This window comes from Triturus cristatus, chromosome 7 (genome assembly GCF_964204655.1).
Source record: "Triturus cristatus chromosome 7, aTriCri1.1, whole genome shotgun sequence".
Lineage (NCBI taxonomy): Eukaryota > Metazoa > Chordata > Amphibia > Caudata > Salamandridae > Triturus > Triturus cristatus.
In genome coordinates this window covers 57,267,643-57,287,116 of record NC_140590.1, presented here as the reverse complement: position 1 = coordinate 57,287,116, position 19,474 = coordinate 57,267,643, and the positions used below count along the sequence as shown (strand labels likewise).

At 49.1% G+C, this 19,474-nt stretch overlaps 1 protein-coding gene across 5 annotated transcripts in view; it reads left to right on the top strand.

Moving 5' to 3' along the window:
- The window catches only part of LOC146808798 (uncharacterized), a 741,989-nt gene that overhangs the window by 150,030 nt on the left and 572,485 nt on the right, over positions 1 to 19,474 (top strand). The window contains exon 1 of one of the 5 annotated variants that reach the window (XM_085615611.1): positions 8,341 to 8,453. The exons of the other annotated variants lie outside the window; for them this stretch is intronic. The gene's annotated coding sequence lies outside the window, so the exon portion shown is untranslated. Of the gene's footprint in view, positions 1 to 8,340; positions 8,454 to 19,474 lie in introns of those variants that run through there. 5 annotated transcript variants of the gene reach the window in all.

Genomic DNA, 19,474 nt, shown 5'->3' with positions numbered 1-19,474 from the left:
AATGGAATATCTGACCCATTCATGGCGGATCTGAAAGAGGACATATTGACAGTGGACGCACATGTATTTGCGTCTTCAAAACTGGAACTGGAGGGAACATACATGTACTTATAGCATGCACATGGAGCCGTTGGGGTCTACGTTAGGGGACATAACTGATCACAAAATTCATATTTCCTCAATGTAACCACTGTTATGACTACTATGGTACCGGGCGAGAGAATGTGTTCAGTATCCTCTTACACTGCATAGATGGTAAAGTATCCTATCGATTTTTCTGCCTTGCCACTGATAACTCTGTAATGCATGAAGTGTTGCTGTTTATTATTAATAAAAATTGTTTAAAAAAAAAAAAAAAGAACCTGCCTGGTCCTCCTCCATCTAAAAAAGAAAACACTGGCTGAAAGCAAAGTTTTGGGGTCCCAAAAAGCAGTCCTAACCATAGAACTTCCTGGCACTGAAGGGAAGTACTTTGTGGCCAGATGTGCTCCTTTTGAAAGAGCAGCATGCCAAACCTTCTGGTGAAGTCAGTCAAGGGCTGAAGTGGGCTGACACATTGTCCTTTGATGCTTGCCGGAGTGGGTGAAAGAAAATTGTGAATGACTTAACCAGAGGCTAAAGAAGGCAAGAAAGAATGATGGGGGAAAAATGAGAAAGATGATAGGAAAGAGAACGTAGGAAAGAAAAAACGGGGAAGAAAGCAAGAATGAAGGGAAAAAAAAGGACAAGGTATGAGAGAGAAGACATGAAGGAAAGCAAGAAAGAAAAAAGTAAGAAAGATAAGGTTAGCAAGATTGATGGAGCACACTATTTAGCTTTATATTAAGTTTATGTGAGCTGATGTGAAGTAACAGCAGTCAGATGGACAAGGTTTTTCCAAAAGGAATTTACAAACGCATTATCAGGAGATCTGATAACCCTGGAATGTGTCCTATGTGCACATGAAAAGCATCCTGCTATCACTCCAGGCTCTAAACACAAGGACATCTCTAAAGTAATTGCAAAGTAAAAACAGAAATATTTGCACTGAATAGAACTTCCTTGTGTGCGCATTTGCTCCTTGTGAAAGAGCAAAATGCAGTTACTCAAACTGAAGTTTACAAGTGGCTTAAGTAGGCTGACCCATTAGCCCATGTAGTGGGCGGAAGCAAAATGTGAATAACACAACTACAGACCAATGGACAGCAAGAGGTGGCTTAAAAGCCCTTTAAGCAAAATCAAAGGATCTTGGCTAACACCAGACCTAAAAAGACATGCCTGTTGGTTTGCCAGTGGTTGTTAAGCTTGATACTGTCAGTAGAGTGTGTTTAATCCCCCAATAAATTGCTGTCCAAAAAGCTCCTATTTTTGACAAGTAGGCAATGTCAAGTGTCAAACGTTGAGCTTGTCCAGGCTGTTTTTCTTTGAGTCTTGCATTTCTACTTTTCCCATTATACGCATGGGCTTAGGTAACCAACAAAGTATTTGCGAAAGAGACTAAAATGTCTGACATGGAGAAAATTATTATATTTAATATGGAAACAATGGGCTTATTGGGAGGTTGTGGAAAAATGATTTGCAGTTTAGAGAAGTCAAGATGAACTATTTAACCAGTTCTGCAACATTGTCTCAAGACTGTCTACTCCTTGCAACGTCTGTGGCAAAGGTAGGGTTTCAAATTTCAACTTCTTGAGGTGGGTCTATATCCCTCCTTTCCTATAATTGTTTTCTGTTTTATAAAGGTGCATTGATGTTGTTACTGAGCTGTTCCTTTTTGTTTTAGAACTATTTTAATTTGTGGTTGGCAAATAGTCTTTAGATACACTATACTACATTTCTGCAAAAGGCCAGTTTAAAAAAAAGTGGAAGGCACATTTTAAATGTTACTTGAGTCAAGATTACCATGCTAGAAATCTAAGATTAAGTAATTTTTGATTTCAGAAAAATATGGTGCTTGTTAACCTGTCTTGTTTGAAAATATGTTTTCAATACAACCTGCTCAAACAGTGCATAGCTAAAATGAGGAAAGCAATAGGTGTATTTGCCATATCTATGGCACTGTTAAGACAGGCTAGGAGAAAACATGTTCTATATTTTGTAGGAGGCTGGCTTAGTATATGATGCACAATTTGTTTGTGTGGATTTATTTTTGTGCTTGTCTATTTGAGCTTTTATTAGTGGACAACTTTATCCCTATGTCTTTTTGGTCCTAAATCAGTTACTGCCAGAGTAACTCTTACATAGTTCTAAGATGGCGCCCGGTCCCGAATACGGAGTATGGCTTGCGTGAGACACGTTAGACCGTATCTGAAAGAAACACGTTAGTTAGATTCCTCACCTTAGAATATCCTCAGGCGTCAGACTGGATCCGGAAGATTTTTCGTCAGCAATACCCCTTGCGCGTCGCTAGGCGTCGTCTGCGGCTCCGCGTCCGTCGTCGGCGTCGTGCGCCGGAATGACGTCGTCGGAGTACTTAGACGCCGCCCTCGTGCGCTGACGTCAGTTCTTCTTCTTTTTTCCGCGCCAGTAAGCGCAGATCCGGGAGAGCTACCCCTTTTAGTCTTTTTTGACTAACTTTTTTGATCCTTTTTGATCTTGTCTCGACTCCGGTGCCGGTAGGATGCCTGGTTTTAAAGCCTGTGCTGACTGCAACCGCTTGATGTCGGTTACGGACCATCACCGCCGGTGCCTTTACTGCTTGGGCCTCGACCACGACGCGGAGTCGTGTTCGGACTGCAAGGCCCTGACCTCGAAGGCTAGACGGGAGCAGTCCCGTAAGCTTCTCGAGCTTCGCCACTCGGCTCCGCGCCCCTCTCGATCCCGGTCCAGGAGGAGGTCCAAGGATCGGTCGCGGAGCCGCAGCCGACGTCATCATCGATAGTCTGGCTGCAAGTCTTCGGGTAAGTCGAAGCACTCCAAGAAGTCCAAGAGGCGACACCTCTCTTCGGACTCCCCTCGCCGGTCGTGCGACTCGGCCGAGGGTCAGGGTGGTTCCACCCCCGCGGCTCCAGCGGAGCTGCAGGCGCCGCGCAAGTCCCCATACCCGCCGGTCCCTGGGACTGACGCGACGCCGGCGGAAGTCAGTGCCTTCCTCTCTGCCATGAGGAACCTGGCTCCGCCGTCGACGCCCGCTGGCGCGCCTTTGGGCCCCGCGGACCCGGCTGGGCAACCTTGCCTGCCGGCGGCTCCGGCCCCGGCGCAGTCGACGGCTCCGGCCTCAACGCGGCAAGTGCCCGAGGGACCCGTTCCCGAGTCCCCGCCGACACCGGTCGACCTCGTCATGCCTTCTCCGCCGGCGTCGACACTGGTACCACCTCCGACGCCGGCTCCGCTCGGCGTCGAGCCCCAGTTCAGCCCCGCTCCGAGCCCGGCGCCGTTACGGCGTCGATGGACGCCACGTTCGGCGCCGCTGGAGACACATTATGTCTATCGCTCCGATCCTTCCTCCTGCATACCAGGAATCGGATGACGGGGGCGAATGGGAGGGATCCGAGGATCCTATGGCTGCTCAGGCTCAGCTGTCACAGGACTGGGCAGATGAACTGGGGGAGGCCAGTGGTCTGGATACCTCTCCAGACACTGGATTCATCTCTCCTCCGACTGTGGCTTCGGAGGAGGGTGCTGCTTTCTCTGTGGTGCTGCGCAAGGAGGCCGCAGCCCTTGGGCTCGAGCTACCTGCCGTGGCTGTGAGGACTAACGTCCTCACTGAGGTGCTTCAGTCTGCAGCAAGCTCCACTGAGCCTCTGCTGCAATTCAATGAGGCCCTCATTGACGTTCTGCAGGGCACCTGGTCCAAGCCCTCCACAGTCCCTCCTGTGGACAGGAACGTCGCCAGGCACCAAACGCCCTGCTCCGGGCGACCCCAGTTTTCTGTCCCAACACCCTACCCCCGAGAGCCTGGTTATCCAGGCCTCTACCTCCCAATCCTCCTTCCCGACCGCCCCGCCGGACCGGGATTCCAAGAGACTGGAACAGTTTGGCAAAAAGCTGTTCTCCTCCCTTAGTTTGGGCCTGCGGTCCTTGAACACCGCCTGTCTCTTGGACCGTTATTCCCACTCTCTGTGGGATACGGTGGAGGACGTGCTGCCCCTGTGTCCGGAGGAGGTCCAGACACGACTTACCCAGGCTTTGGCCGATGGGAGGGATGCGGCACGACATGCTATCCGATGTGGGCTTGATACTACGGACTCGCTGGGTAGGGCAATTTCTACCACGGTGGCGCTTAGACGTCACGCCTGGCTGCGGTCCACGTCCTTTTCGGGTGATGTCCAGAGCACGCTCATGGACATGCCCTTTGATGGCACTCGCCTTTTTGGCGAGAAAGCGGACAGTGCACTGAATCGCTTTAAGGACTCCCGGGCTACGGCCAAGTCCTTGGGCCTCTCGGCCCCGCGGTTGCAAACTTCCGCCTTTCGCCCCTTTCGTGGCCAGGGAAGGGGTGCCTCCTCACGTACGCCTAGCCATCAGCCGCAGAACCAACCTGCGCGCGGTCGCGGACGTGGTTTCCGCCGAGGCGGTTCTGGAGGACGACGCGGTCAGCCCACATCCACCCCGGCAGCATCCGCCTCAAAGCCTTCCTAGTCCGAGCTTTCAGGCCCATTCCACGCCAGTGGGCGGCAGAGTTCGCCATCACCTGCTCCACTGGCGGTCCATCACATCGGACAGGTGGGTGCTGCAAATCGTCCGAAGGGGCTACTCCCTCCCCTTCGAGACGACCCCTCCAGCCATGCCACCGCAGCACCACCGTATCTCGGGGGATTATTTGAATCTTCTCCTCGAGGAAGTTTCGGCCCTCTTGGCCAAGGGGGCCGTCGAGCGCGTTCCGAGCCCAGAAGTAGGTCGTGGTTGTTATTCCCACTACTTTCTGGTTCCCAAGAAGGGCAAAGGGGGCCTACGCCCTATCTTGGACCTCCGGAACGTCAATGCCTTCCTCCGGAAGGAAAGGTTCAAGATGTTAACTTTGGCTCAGGTTCTAGCTGCCCTAGACCCTGGAGACTGGATGGTAGCGTTGGACTTGCAGGACGCTTATTTCCACATCCCCGTCCTGCCGGCCCACCGGCGTTAACTGCGGTTCACGGTGGGTCAAGAGCACTTTCAGTTTACCGTGCTCCCCTTCGGCCTCACCAGTGCCCCTCGGGTGTTCACGAAAGTGATGGCGGTGGTCGCAGCTCATCTGCGCAGATCAGGGGTTCCAGTCTTCCCCTATCTCGACTGGTTGTTGAAGGCGGGCTCGCCCCAGGCAGTCGTCTCCCACCTCCAGACTACGGCGGATCTCCTGCATATGCTGGGATTTTCCATCAACGTGCCGAAGTCACACCTGAGTCCCTCTCAGAAGCTCCTCTTCATCGGAGCGGTTCTCGATTCAGCGCAGTTCCGGGTCTATCCACCGGAACAGTGGGTCCAGGATATTCAGGCCCTGATTCCCATCTTTCGGCCTCTATCCTGGGTTTCGGTCAGGCTAGTGTTGCGGCTTCTGGGGCTGATGGCCTCCTGCATCCTACTAGTGCATCACGCCAGGCGGCGCATGCGGGCTCTGCAGTGGGACCTGAAGTTTCAGTGGGCCCAGCATCACGGCAACCTGTCCGACCATGTCTTGATCTCGGAGGGCACTGCACAGCAGTTGCAGTGGTGGCTCACGGACCGCGATTGGGTCGAGGGCAAGAGCCTCTCCCTTCCCCAACCGGAGCATGTCGTAGTGACGGATGCGTCCCTCCTGGGATGGGGTGGCCATATGGGAGAGGCCGAGATCAGAGGCCTCTGGTCTCCGGCGGAGTCTCGCCTCCACATCAACCTGTCGGAGTTGAGAGCGATCCGACTTGCACTGAAAGCCTTCCTTCCCTCTGTCAGGGGAAGTGTCGTGCAGGTGTTCACGGACAACACCACCGCCATGTGGTATTTCAACAAACAGGGCGGGGTGGGGTCGTGGACCCTTTGTCAGGAGGCTCTGCGCCTCTGGACATGGCTGGAACACCAGGGCATCACCACATCTGGCGGGCTCTCTGAACGCCAGAGCAGACGAACTCAGCCGCCGGTGCATGATGGATCACGAATGGCGTCTGAACTCCTAAGTGGCGCAAGGTCTCTTTCAGCAGTGGGGAGAGCCTTGGTTAGATCTATTCGCCACCGAAGAGAACGCGCAATGTCAGCAGTTCTGCGCGTTGGAATTTCCAAGGCGGCACTCTCTCGGCGACGCTTTTCGTCACGAGTGGAGTTGCGGTCTGTTGTACGCCTTTCCGCCTATACCACTTCTGCCCAGAGTGCTGAAGAAGATCAGGCGCGACCGGGCCCAAGTCATCTTGGTGGCTCCGGATTGGGCACGAAGGTACTGGTATCCCGAGCTACTCAGTATGTTGACCGATCCTCCGATACGTCTGCCCCTTCGGGAGGATCTTCTGTCGCAGCAGGGGACGGTCCTCCACCCGAACCTGTCCAGCCTCCACCTCCATGCGTGGAGATTGAGCGGCGGCAGTTGATGCCATTTGACTTGCCTACTGAAGTCTGTGATCTCATTCTGGCAGCCAGGCGTCCCTCCACAAAGACGGTATACGCCTGCCGGTGGAACAAATTTGTGGCATGGTGCACAGCAAAGGCTGTGGATCCCCTTTCCGCCCCTCTTTCTGAGGTTCTGCTCTTTCTTCTTTCTTTGGCCCGGCAGGGCTCTGCCCTGGGCACCTTGAAAGGTTATCTTGCTGCCATCTCTGCCTTCTTGCGGCTTCCTGATCAGCCTTCTCTTTTTAAGTCCCCTGTAGTTACACGCTTTCTAAAAGGCATTACTCACACGTTCCGTCCTGTCCCTTTTGTAATGCCTCAGTGGGACTTGAATCTTGTTCTCACATTTCTAATGTGCGCTCCCTTTGAGCCTCTTCATAATTGTCCTCTTCGTCTGCTGACGCTTAAGACTGCTTTTCTGGTAGCCATCACCTCGGCTAGACGGGTGAGTGAGCTCCAGGCTTTATCTTCAAAGCCTCCTTTTCTCTCTGTTCATCCGGACAAGGTTGTCCTTCGGCCTCGTCCCTCCTTTCTTCCGAAAGTGGTGACCCCCTTTCATCTTGGGCAGTCTGTCACCTTGCCCACCTTCTTTCCGCCTCCGCATCCTTCCAAAGAGGAAGAGAGGCTCCACCGTCTGGACCCTAAACGTGCGCTCTCCTTTTATTTGGACCGCACAAACCAGTTCCGGGTGGACGACCAACTTTTCGTTGGATACGTGGGTGCTAAGAAGGGGAAAGCTGTGCACAAACGGACCATCTCTCGGTGGGTCGTTTTGTGCATCAAAATTTGTTATTCCTTGGCAAAAAAGGACCCTCCTGTTGGGCTGCGCGCCCATTCTACTCGGGCCACAGCGGCTACTACTGCTTTGGGATGGGGTGTCCCTTTGCAGGACATCTGTCAGGCGGCGACGTGGGCTTCGCTACACACGTTTGCCAGGCATTATTGCCTTGACAGCCAAGTCCGGAGGGTTGGCTTCTTTGGCCGTTCTGTCCTCCAGGACTTTCTGGTGTGATCTTGGTTCGCAGACCCACCACCGGGGATGGTATTGCTTGGGTATCTATTCTAAGGTGAGGAATCTAACTAACGTGTTTCTTTCAGATGAACAAGTTACTTACCTTCGGTAACGATGTATCTGTAAGAAACATTAGTTAGTTAGATTCCTCACCGACCCACCCATCCTCCCCGTTCTGCGAACTGACATCTAGGGTTAAGGTTATCCTTTTCAGGCCCCTAGATTTTATTTTTGGCACCAGTGTCGGTCTTTGCATGGCTCTGCGTTCCTGGCGCGGAAAGCTATGTACAAGAACTGACGTCAGCGCGCGAGGGCGGCGTCTAAGTACTCCGTCATTCCGGCGCACGGCGCCGACGACTGACGCGGAGCCACAGACGACGCCTAGCGACGCGCAAGGGGTATTGCTGACGAAAAATCTTCCGGATCCAGTCTGACGCCTGGGGATATTCTAAGGTGAGGAATCTAACTAACTAATGTTTCTTACAGATACATCGTTACCGAAGGTAAGTAACTTGTTCTTTCAGTTTTTACAGGTTCGGGATATATATTGGTTGATTTCAAGATGGCGCTTGTGCTACACGCCGCTCAAAGACACGAGGATCTTTCTCTGATAGCTGTTAAGCCAGATTAAAGTAACTAGCCCGTAATAGATTTATTTTAAATATGGTCTTAATACTTTGCGCCAGTTTGTAATTATTTGCGCATACGGGATTTGTGACAGTGACGATTATATTCTGTGTAATGTTATAGCTTTTTGTTTTTTCAAATTTCCTTGAGGGTATTTGGCTTTTCTGCTCATATGTGAGTGATGTTAGTGACGTTTATATTCTATGTAAGGCTTACAGCATTTCTTGTTTTTTCAGATTTCTCCAATAAGATATTTGGTCCTTTTGTGACCCTCCTTTTATTTATGCTGTCGATATTGGCTAACATCTACATTTAAATTATGCGTGGATATGCCCTAGGATTCTTGGTATGAATTATCCCTTTACATTTTGTGATTTTTAATAATACCTTGCTAAAATGCATAGATATGCCCTAGGATTTTAAGGTATGATTTGACCTTTTACTTTGTGAGTTAAACTGTAATTTTGCGGATATGAACAGAGGTTTCTCTTTGCATGTGGATATATTCTTCACTGTATAAATGGACTTTTACTTCCTGCTACTTTTTTCTTATCAATCTATACCTCAAGTTTTATATGCTGTTTAGGCATCGTTGCACTATAATAGGTGGACACGTTAATATTTGCCAAATGTCTGTCAATGTGTATTCTGAACGTTAGAATTTGAGGTTGAATTTTCTCCCGAGTAAATATGGGTGGACTTGAATGGATTGTGTACCATATGCTTCTTGACGTTACGGTTGGCCTACTGTTGATCAGAGTGTGAAGGTTTTGTGGTGTTGCTCCCTCAGGATTATTTGGGACATTAGTATACCTACTTTTTTTTTTTTTTTTTTTTTAATCTTTTTTTATTAACGTTCATTGACATTTACATGCAGTAAGAAGGATTAGGCAAGTATGCTGACAGAGAACAAACCGTGATCATCATCAAATGCATCTTTATAGTGGAAGTCATGGGGTAGAGGCAACATCCCAATCAATTCCACGGGGCGGGCTAGAGATATCCCCCCTATAGGTGTTCCAATGGACCCAAATTTTGGACCATTTACGGGGGCAGCCGCGAGCGACATAGACTGATTTTTCTCTGAACATGCACCAATCGGTCTTTTCTCCAGTCTGCAATTGTTGGGGCATTTGCGGCTCCGCAGAACTGTTCAATGTTCCGTTTGACTATTGTTAGACCCATGGTGGCCCACTGTGTTTGATAGCTATTTAAATCGGTAGGCTCCCAGATGTTGCGGAGGCAACGACGCGCCTCTGGGCGGAGTGAAATTCCCAGGACCTCACTAAGTACCTCATGTTTTTTCCCCCAATATAATAGGATATGAGTGCAATTCCAAATGATGTGGATGAATGTGCCTAACTGATTACAGCCCCTTCTGCAGTCTCCCCCTCCAGCGACTCCCATATGCAACAGCTAGGGGTCCCGTCACAGACTCTATGAAGGATTTTTAGCTGTATGAGACGCAAGCGAGCTGGGATAGCAACTAACCTAGGGGAGGATACCGCTTTCTGCCATTCTTCATCGTCCATTTCAAAACCATCACTCACCCATTTTTCCCGCAGTACTTTGAGGGGGCTGTCCATATTATTAAGTTTTTTTTATATGTAAGAGATGTGGCTTTCTCCGGTAAATGTCCATCTAGTATCCTGTCCTCCAGGGGAGAAGCATCCGGAGGGCAGAGTCCCATTGGCAGGAGTGATTGTAGTGCATGCCGCACTTGTGTATAGCGAAAGCGCTCTGGGTCTGCTAGATCATATTGGCTCTGAAGTGTAGCGAACGACTTAACCTCCCCCTTAACCCAGAGGTCTCGTATCTGTGAGATCCCGATTTAGGTCCCACCTATCAAACCCCTTCGAGTTCCAGAGGTCACCCACTGTCTGGGAGTCCCACAATGGAGATGCCAAAGTGAGTTTCTTCCCCCACCCCAACGATCTATTAGCCGCGTGCCAAACATCAGTTGAATGCTTAGTAGGGCCAGTAAGAGAATATCTGCCCGGCTTGGAATATAATACTCGGTTATAGTTTCCTCCCCAGGGAGGAGCCATCTGTCCATGTTATAGCCCGGGTCATCTGGTCTGCCATAGATGCCATGATTGACCCCTGCAAGGTGTGATGCCCAATAATACTTTCTAATGTCTGGCAGGCTAATTCCACCATCGTACCAATTGAGGGTTAGTTTTTGTAGCGCAATGCGCGGTCTTCCCACCCATAAGAGATCTCACTGTAGGCCCTCGTTTTCTTTAAAATAAGAGTTAGGGACTGGGTCAAGTATTTCTTGAGTTTTGATGATTATCACGACTTACTTCTTTGGTAAGTGTATGTAGCACTTACAATTAGCACTGTGCGGTGGGGAAATGGGCTTCTATTCATTCGCTTCTGATTTTTTTTTAGTTGCACAATTGCCTCTTTATATCCTTTAGTTTGTGAGCATGTATACACTTCTCTTTACTTTCTGAAGACTTTTTAGTTTAGTAAGTTGCCCCGTTTTTGATTTGTTTCACTGCTATTTCTTTAGTTCTGTACACCAGTGGCTGTGGCACTATGGGTGAAGGATGTATTGTACCCTTCATGTAGAAGACTGATTGTCTAAATGTAATTTGGATACTTTATTCTTGTTCTAGCCCTGATGAAGTCTATGGCTTACAGCCTTATATTAGCGTGTTGGCATGGTATGTGGCTTGAACAATAAGTGTTAAGAAGATGGAAAACATGGATGTACACCTTAAACTGGAATTAAAGCAAGAAGAATACACCAAGGATCGACACTTGGACTTTATTTGTTGCTTCTACATTTGTGCTATCTGCTCAGGTTGCCAACTGTTATTCATTGTAGTATTATGTGGGCTTTCGTCTGCATTTTACGACGTGGGGTGGTCGTTGTATGGTGACCTTGAAGCATTAGCACTGATTGAGATATTTGTATTTGAGTTATTCTATACACTACCCTGCGCAGATTTCTCCTACTACCTGCCCCGTTTTAGTTTAGTATCAATTGGGGCTTCGGCGGGTTGTGTTACTTAAATTGCATAATATCATTAAACATGTGTTCTAGGAATAAAAGAAGCAAGGTAGCTGAAGAGCTTTTCAAAAATTTAAATTCGGGGATATCTGTAAATAAAGCTGTTACTCTGGGTAATGTGAAGCCTAATGAAGGCCTGAAAGCTAAATTTGTCTGGTTAGAGAGGCTTAAAAAAATTGAGATTGGAAAATGGTGGGACAGGGCAACACTCGAGGAGTATATTAAACTTGAGAGGCTCCCACGGGGCCTTTGCTCCAGTATTTTCCCAACCTATGATGACTTAGAGGACGATCTACTCCTCCTATGGGAAAAGGAACTCCTAGGGAATTCCATGCGCCTTATGAATCTTCTTATTGAAAACGCTGAGAGAAAGGTATTAAAGGCAGCTGAAGAATCTGACGCATTGGAGAAAGAAATAACTGGTATGAAACTCCCAAAGGTCTCCACAAAACTGATTTTGGAGGAAATACTAAACAAATTTGAGGAGGAGATCAAAGAAAAGAACTCGCAAATTAAAGCGGGATGAAATAGACTACCGTAATGGTAGAGTTTTTACTTTTGCCAAGAAGTTTGATAATCTGGTCAAGCAAGACTTGCAACTTGGCAGCAGCAGAGCTTCTTTACTCAGTGTAGTTAGTACTGCTTCATCTAGTAATATATCTGTCACAGGAGATGAGGGAGCAGTGGAGGTAGCACCGAATGTAGCTATGAGCAACAGTTTTTTACGTGAGGTCCAACGTATACGTATCGGCAACAAGGAAAACAGACCGAGAAAAGACATGCGAGTAAGACCAAGAAAGGGAGTGGGGGAGAGGCAAACTCAGAAGTAGGAGAGAGTGAAAACCCGCTCATGCAGCAGGGCCAAGCAATAAACCATGATGAACAAGATTCAGGTTATTAATCTGTCGAATACAATACTTTCTGATGATATGATTTTTGTTCTCAGTAACGGAATTAACTTTTCTCCCACCGCACATTGCGACATGACTAATGTTAAAATTGACCTATACAAGTTTGTGAGGAGCTTAAAGTTTTTGCTTCCAGTACGCTGGTCAATAAATAACGTACGTCTGATGTGATTGGGGGTTATTTATCGATACAAGATATTAGAGACCCGACCCTACTATTGTCTATTACAGAAGATGAGCAAGATCCCATTACGATGCATAAGGTCTTGCTAGATCTTGATTGTATTACTGACCTGAGTGTGGTTAGTGGCCTTAAGCCTAAATCTAAATGGGTACCACATCTAACTACTGCCAATAATATTGATGCTTTCCATAAGGTTGTCATTAAAGAACTTGATAAGTATGAGGACACAATGAACCACCGTAAACAAATGCCCCATGTTGACAACTTAACCCCCGAATGAAAGAGCCGCGCTTAAACAACTAATGTCTAATGATAGGATTATCATAAGGGAAGCAGACAAAGGCGGCAACATTGTGGTTATGGAAAAGGAGTCGTATGAGAATGAAATTATGAGTCCACTAAATAGTGTTTTGTGTTCTAAGAAATTGCCTAATAATCCCGTTTTTGGCATTATGAAACAGATTAATAAACAACTGAAAAAATGGAACACAAATGGCTTACTTAATGATTATGAATACAGATATTTGCTAAAAGACAGGCCTAGGTACCCTTGTCTGTATTCATTACCCAAAATCCACAAGAATGCCACTGCCCCTCCAGGGAGGCCGATTGTGTCCAGAATAGGTGGCCCGACTGAGAGAATCTCTGAATTTGTGGACACGTATTTACAACCATACGTGAATAACTTACCTTCGACAATTAGAGATACTAAACACATCTTGAATATTGTTACGGACTTAGTATGGGACAGATCCATGATTTTGGTAACATTGGCTGTGGTGTCTCTATACACGGATATTTTACATCAACAGGGTTTGTCAGCACTCAGCCACTTTCTTTATAATAGGCATGTGGAACTTTTGGAACACTCTGAAATGATATCTATGTCACAAATGATTCTGGAACATAACGTATTTCTGTTTGGTGGGGACTGGTATCAGCAGTTGTGCGGTACTGCGATGAGTTCGAGATTTGCACCGTCCTTTGCCTGCCTCTTCATGGGGTGGTCTGAGGCGGTGCATATCTGGGGCCCATCGGGGGCCGCTTGGCAGGACTATACCATGTATTTTGGTCGATATAATGACAATTGCCTCCTAATTTGGACTGGTAATGTTAGTGACCTGCATAATGTTTTTGAGTATCTTAATGACAACATGTACAATATGAAATTTACTATGACATACAGTGTTGAGAGAATTGTGTTTTTGGATGTGGAGCTATTTATTGAAAATGACAGTATTAACTGCAGGATGTACAGGAAGGATACGGCCTGCAATTCTCTTCTGCATGCAGCTAGTGCTCCCCCCTCAGACACAGATTTACTCAATACCATATGGAGAATTTTATAGGGGAAGCAGGAATTGCAGTTAAGGCTCAGATTTTTTCCACTGTACTTCTGATCTAGAACGGAAATTTTTGTCCAGGGACTACGATGAGAAAGTCATCTATAAAGCGAAGAGAAGAGCACATATGCTAACTAGGAATGAGACACTTAAGCCCCGGAGAATTAAAACCACGGAGGCACATGAACCAGTGAGAATGATTACTAACTACCATCCATGGTCACATAGTTTTCAGTATTCTGAAACATCACTGGCATTTGTCAACAGATTCCGAATTGCAGAAACGCATAACTAAATACCCCAGTTTGGCGTATCGCAAAGGGAAAACCCTTCGGAATATGGTTAGTCCCAGTTACCCTAACAAGAACATGGGAGACCGGACTTGGCTACACAAACATAATTTGGGATCTCACAAATGTGTAAATTGCATTTGTGTAAATTTGCCTTAACTGGAATATGCGATTTCCAATACAATGGGTCCAAAAAATACTACATTAATCAACACATAGATTGCGCCACTAAGTTTGTGGTTTACATTATTGTATGCAAATGCTCTAAAATGTACGTAGGGAGCACTATCAGAAGTCTGAAAGTACGTATATCTGAACATTTTAGGGCACTAAAACATTTGGATGAGAGATCCCATTGTGCACCATGCGTTAGAATGTGTGGAACAACGCAAACAACTGTCATTCAAATTTCATGGTTTGGAAACTGTACCGTTTGATTGTAGGGGAGGCAATCTGGAATTGAAATTACGGAAGACTGAAGCACGTTGGATTCTTAAGTTACATGCGATTGAACTGGGAATCAATATAGATAATAAATTGCAATATTTTCTGGGTACTAGATATGGTAGATTTTATTGTTGTCTGGTGGGTATTTGTGTGAACTGATGTCCATATGTCTAAGCCCTTTATAATACTTTTGTGGGTTTTTGATGTGTCGGAGACTACACATTCCCTGCTTATGTACTGTCTGTACGCTGTATCTATGTAAATAGGAAAATCTATTAATCCTTTTGGAACATTTTAGCTGTTATAAAATATGCTTTGCTAGTTTGAATGCTATAATCAATCAAAAGAGTGGTTATAATTTGGAACGAACATCTGACTGTCAGCCCCCCCCCCCACTTTTGTTTTGCAATGATATAAATTTTCTTCTCTTCACTAATACTCTTCTAATATGGGTGGTGGTCCGTGTGCTACTATCTTGGTGTTGATTTACGTTGATAGACATTATGATATCTATTCTTGCCCATTTTGCTCTTTGTCCCTTCTGTTTTTTTTTGTTGTATACCTTACTTATTTATGCCTTACTATTAAGGCAACGGGTACTGAATGGTTAAGAGTCAATTTGCTTTGCGCTTGATGCAGGTAACTAATGCCCACTATTATACTTAATTATGCCCCACTATATAAGCCACAAATATCGTGCGGCTAAGGTGCCGTCTGTTTCACGTTTTTATTTTGCATTTTTTGTTTGTGTGGATTTATTTTTGAGCTTGCTTATTTGAGTTTTTCTAAGTGGACGACTTTATCCCTTATGTCTTTTTGGTCCTAAGTATCGATAAATCAGTTACTGCCAGAGTAACTCTTACATAGTTCTAAGATGGCGCACGGTCCCGAATATGGAGTATGGCTTGCGTGAGACACGTTAGACCGTTTTCAGTTTTTGCAGGTTCGGGATATATATTGGGTGATTTCAAGATGGCGCTTGTGCTACACGCTGCTCAAAGACACGAGGATCTTTCTCTGATAGCTGTTATGCCGGATTAAGGTAACTCGCCCGTAATAGATTAATTTTTAAATATGGTCCTAATATTTTGCGCCAGTTTGTAATTATTTGCGCATACGCGATTTGTGACAGTGACGATTATATTCTGTGTAATGTTGTAGCTTTTTTGTTTTTTCTAATTTCCTTGAGGGTATTTGGCTTTTATGCTCATATGTGAGTGATGTTAGTGACGTTTAGACTCTTTGTAAGGCTTACAGCATTTCTCCTTTTTTCCGATTTCTCCAATAGGATATTTGGTCTTTTGTGACCCTCCTTTTATTTATGCTGACGATATTGGTGAACATCTACGTTTAAATTATGCGTGGATATGCCCTAGGAAGCATTAGCACTGATTGAGGTCTTCCGTATTGGAATTCTATACACTACCCTGCGCAGATTTCTCCTACCTGTGCGGTTTTAGTTTACTGAGAATACTGATCAAGCCTCTAGGGAGCTGCAGATCCACCACCTGTGTTGCTGGGCCTTAGTAAGTGAGTAGGACAACAGGGGTAGCAGACCGGTCAGCTTTGTTGCCGTGCCTTCAGACGCAGGGCAGCGACTCCTTCACTCGAAGGGAGATAACTTGAGATGTCCTTGATGCCCACAAGTCTTCTGGAGAACCTGTGTAAAACACATATGATGCAGAAGACTTGAACACCGAGACCAGGAGCAGTAGGAGTCTTCCTTGAGCAGTCTTGGTTCAGTTCCAGTCAAAGTCCAAGTGTCCAGCTGGCTTGTTTCATGTCAAATCTGAGGACCCACCCATAGAGGAGCCCTTAAATACCTTATGATACTCCTGACCCTGCTTGCAGGCCAGGTCGCTCCCCTGCTGCCACACAGCTCCACCTGTGTGTCAGCGCCTCCCTCGCTGCCACTCCACTGTGAGTTTGTCCCCGCTGTCTGCCGTGCCCCGCTGATCTAGTATTCCGTACTTGTCTCCCTGCATTTGTAATTAACTCTTGTGCTTGTATTTGTGCCTGTATTTATTTTTTGTGCCTCGCTTCGGCCCGTCCCCCCTCCCCCTTCTTCTCTTCCGTTTTCCCCTCCGCCCGTTCCCCGCCGCTGCTCCCCTGAGGCCCCGCCCCCTCGAAGCCCATTCGCCGCCCTGCTCCCGCCTCCCAGCTGCTCCTCCCTACCCGCCTTAAATGGCAGCCGCGCCACAGGCGCGCTGGAGGCGCACCAGAGGCAAGCCCGTCTGTGCCTGGACCGCGCCCAGCGCCGGAACCCCTGGCCACCGCGAACGCCACGACACCAGACTCCGCTACGACGCCAGCACCCTCCACGCACTCAACGCCGGCTGAAACCACACCTGCTTCCAGGCCGCCCCGAAACAGACCCATGGACCCTTCTCTTGCCACACTTGCAGATTCACCTGCGACAGCCACCAAACCTCCAAGGACTGGACCCAACCACCTCTGCTGCATACTCCTCAACACCAGCTCCGCACGCAAACACGCCATCGAGCTCTGGGATCTGCTCGACACCTCCGCCCCAGACGTAGCCTTCATGACCGAGACCTGGTGGAACGACTCCTCGGTGCCCGACATAGTCATAACCATCCCGGACGGCTACAAGATCACCCGCAGGGATGGCGCCAACTGAATCGGAGGAGGAATAGCCATCATCCACAAGTCCACCCTCAAGGTCGCCACCCTCGCAGACAACATCGCCGAACACCTGCACTTCCGGATCCACACAGACCCCAACACCACCCTCAGAGGAACATTCATCTACAGACCCCCCCCCCCCCCCCCGGACCGTGGGCTCAGTTCAGCGACTCAATCGTCGACCTTGCCAACACCCACGCACTCGCATCCACGGACTACATCCTCCTCGGGGACCTGAACTTCCACCTCGGACAGCGACGCCAACTCCGCCACCCTGATCGACAACTTCGGCCTTAGACAACTCATCACCGCACCCACCCACGCCGCCGGCCACACGCTGGACCCCGTCTTCTCCACAGGCACCCACTTCGCCTTCGACCACACCACCGAACTCCACTGGACCGACCACCGCTGCATCCATTTCACCTTCAAGAAACCAACCACGCTCCACCGCACCCAACAGCTGCCTCGCAGCAGCTGGCGCAAAGTCACCGAAGACCAGCTGATCACCACCCTCGCCCAGAACCCACCCACCAACCCCCACCAGCCCAGACGCCGCAACCCGCAACCTCACAGTGGATCGTCGACTGCGCCAACACCCTCGCCCCGCTCAAGAAACCCTCCAACAGCCACGCCAGCAAGAGAGCCACCTGGTTCACCAACGAACTCCAGACCTCCAAACGCGCATGCCGGAAACTGGAGAAGATGGCTCCACGAACGCACACCAGACAACCACGCAGCCCACAAGGACGCCACCCGCAGACCTCACCACCTCATCAGATCAGCCAAGAAATCCTCCCTCAAAGACTGCCTGGATAACAACGCACACGACAGCAAAGAGCTCTTCAGCATCATAAAAGAACTCTCCAACCCCAGCACCAACGACATCCCGCCCTCACAAGAACTATGCAACTCACTAGCCATCTTCTTCCACCGCAAGATTGCTGACATCCACGACAGCTTCAACACCACGACCGCCCGACTCAATCTCCCCTGCGAACACCACCAGCACCAACCGCCTGACCTCCTGGTCCAACGACGACTAGCCACGCAAGGTCATGAACTCCATCCACTCAGGATCTCCGTCAGACCCGTGCCCACACCACGTATTCAACAAAGCAGACGCAGCCATCGCACCCCAACTACGGAAGGTCATCAACATCTCCTTCGATACAGTGACATTCCCGGAAGACTGGAAGCACTCTGAAATCAACGCCCTCCTCAAGAAGCCCAAGGCGGACCCCAAGGACCTAAAGAACTTCCGGCCCATCTCCCTGCTCCTGTCCCCAGCGAAGGTCATCGAGAAAATCGTCAACATGCAACTGGCACGCCACCTTGAAGACAACATCTTGGACCCATCCCAGTCCGGATTCAGACGAAACCACAGCACCGAGACAGCCCTCATAGGCGCCAACTAGACAACGGCGAAACATCAGCCCTCATCCTCCTGGACCTGTCAGCCACCTTCGACACGGTCTGCCATCGCACTCTAAAGACACGCTGCCAAGAAGCCGGAATCCAAGAGAAGGCCCTTGACTGGGCCACGTCCTTCCTCTCTGGCAGAACCCAGAGCGTCCGCCTCCCACCCTTCCGATCCGAAGCCACCGACATCTGTGGCATTCCCCAGGGCTCATCCCGATGCTGTTCAACGTCTACATGACCCCCTCTCGCACAAGTGGCCCACCACCACGACCTCAACATCATCTCCTACGCCGACGACACCCAGCGCATTCTCTCCCTCACCAAGGACCCACACACTGCCAAAACCAACCTCCACGAGGGAATGAAGGCCGTCGCCGATTGGCTGAGGAGCAGCCGTCTGAAGCTGAACTCGGACAAGATGGAGGTCCTCCTCCTCGGACACACCCCCTCAGCCTAGGACGACTCCTGGTGGCCGACCACACTGGGAACCGCACCGACACCCACCGACCATGCACGCAACCTGGGATTCATCCTCGACTCCTCCCTCTCCATGTCTAAACAGGTCAACGCCGTTTCCTCCTCCTGCTACAACACCCTCCGCATGCTCTGCAGGATCTACAAGTGGATCCCGACTGAAACAAGAAGAACGGTGACACAGGCCCTCGTCAGCAGCAGACTGGACTACGGCAACACACTCTATGCAGGAATCCCAGCGAAACACCTCCGACTACTACAACGCATCCAAAACGCCTCCGCCCGACTGATCGTCAACGTCCCCCGCCGCAGCCACATCACCCCACACCTGAGAGACCTACACTGGCTCCCCATCGACAAGAGGATCACCTTCAAGCTCCTCACCCACGCACACAAAGCACTCCACAACGCCGGACCAGCCTACCTGAACAGCAGAGTCAGCTTCTACACCCCCACTCGCCAGCTCCGCTCCGCCAGCCTCGTCGGTGACTCCCGCATCCAACGAATGACCTCCAGTGGCAGATCCTTCTCCTACCTCACCACCAAGACCTGGAACACCCTCCCTACCCACCTACGGCAGACCCAAGACCTACTCTCCTTCAGAAGACTCCTCAAGGCCTGGCTCTTCGAG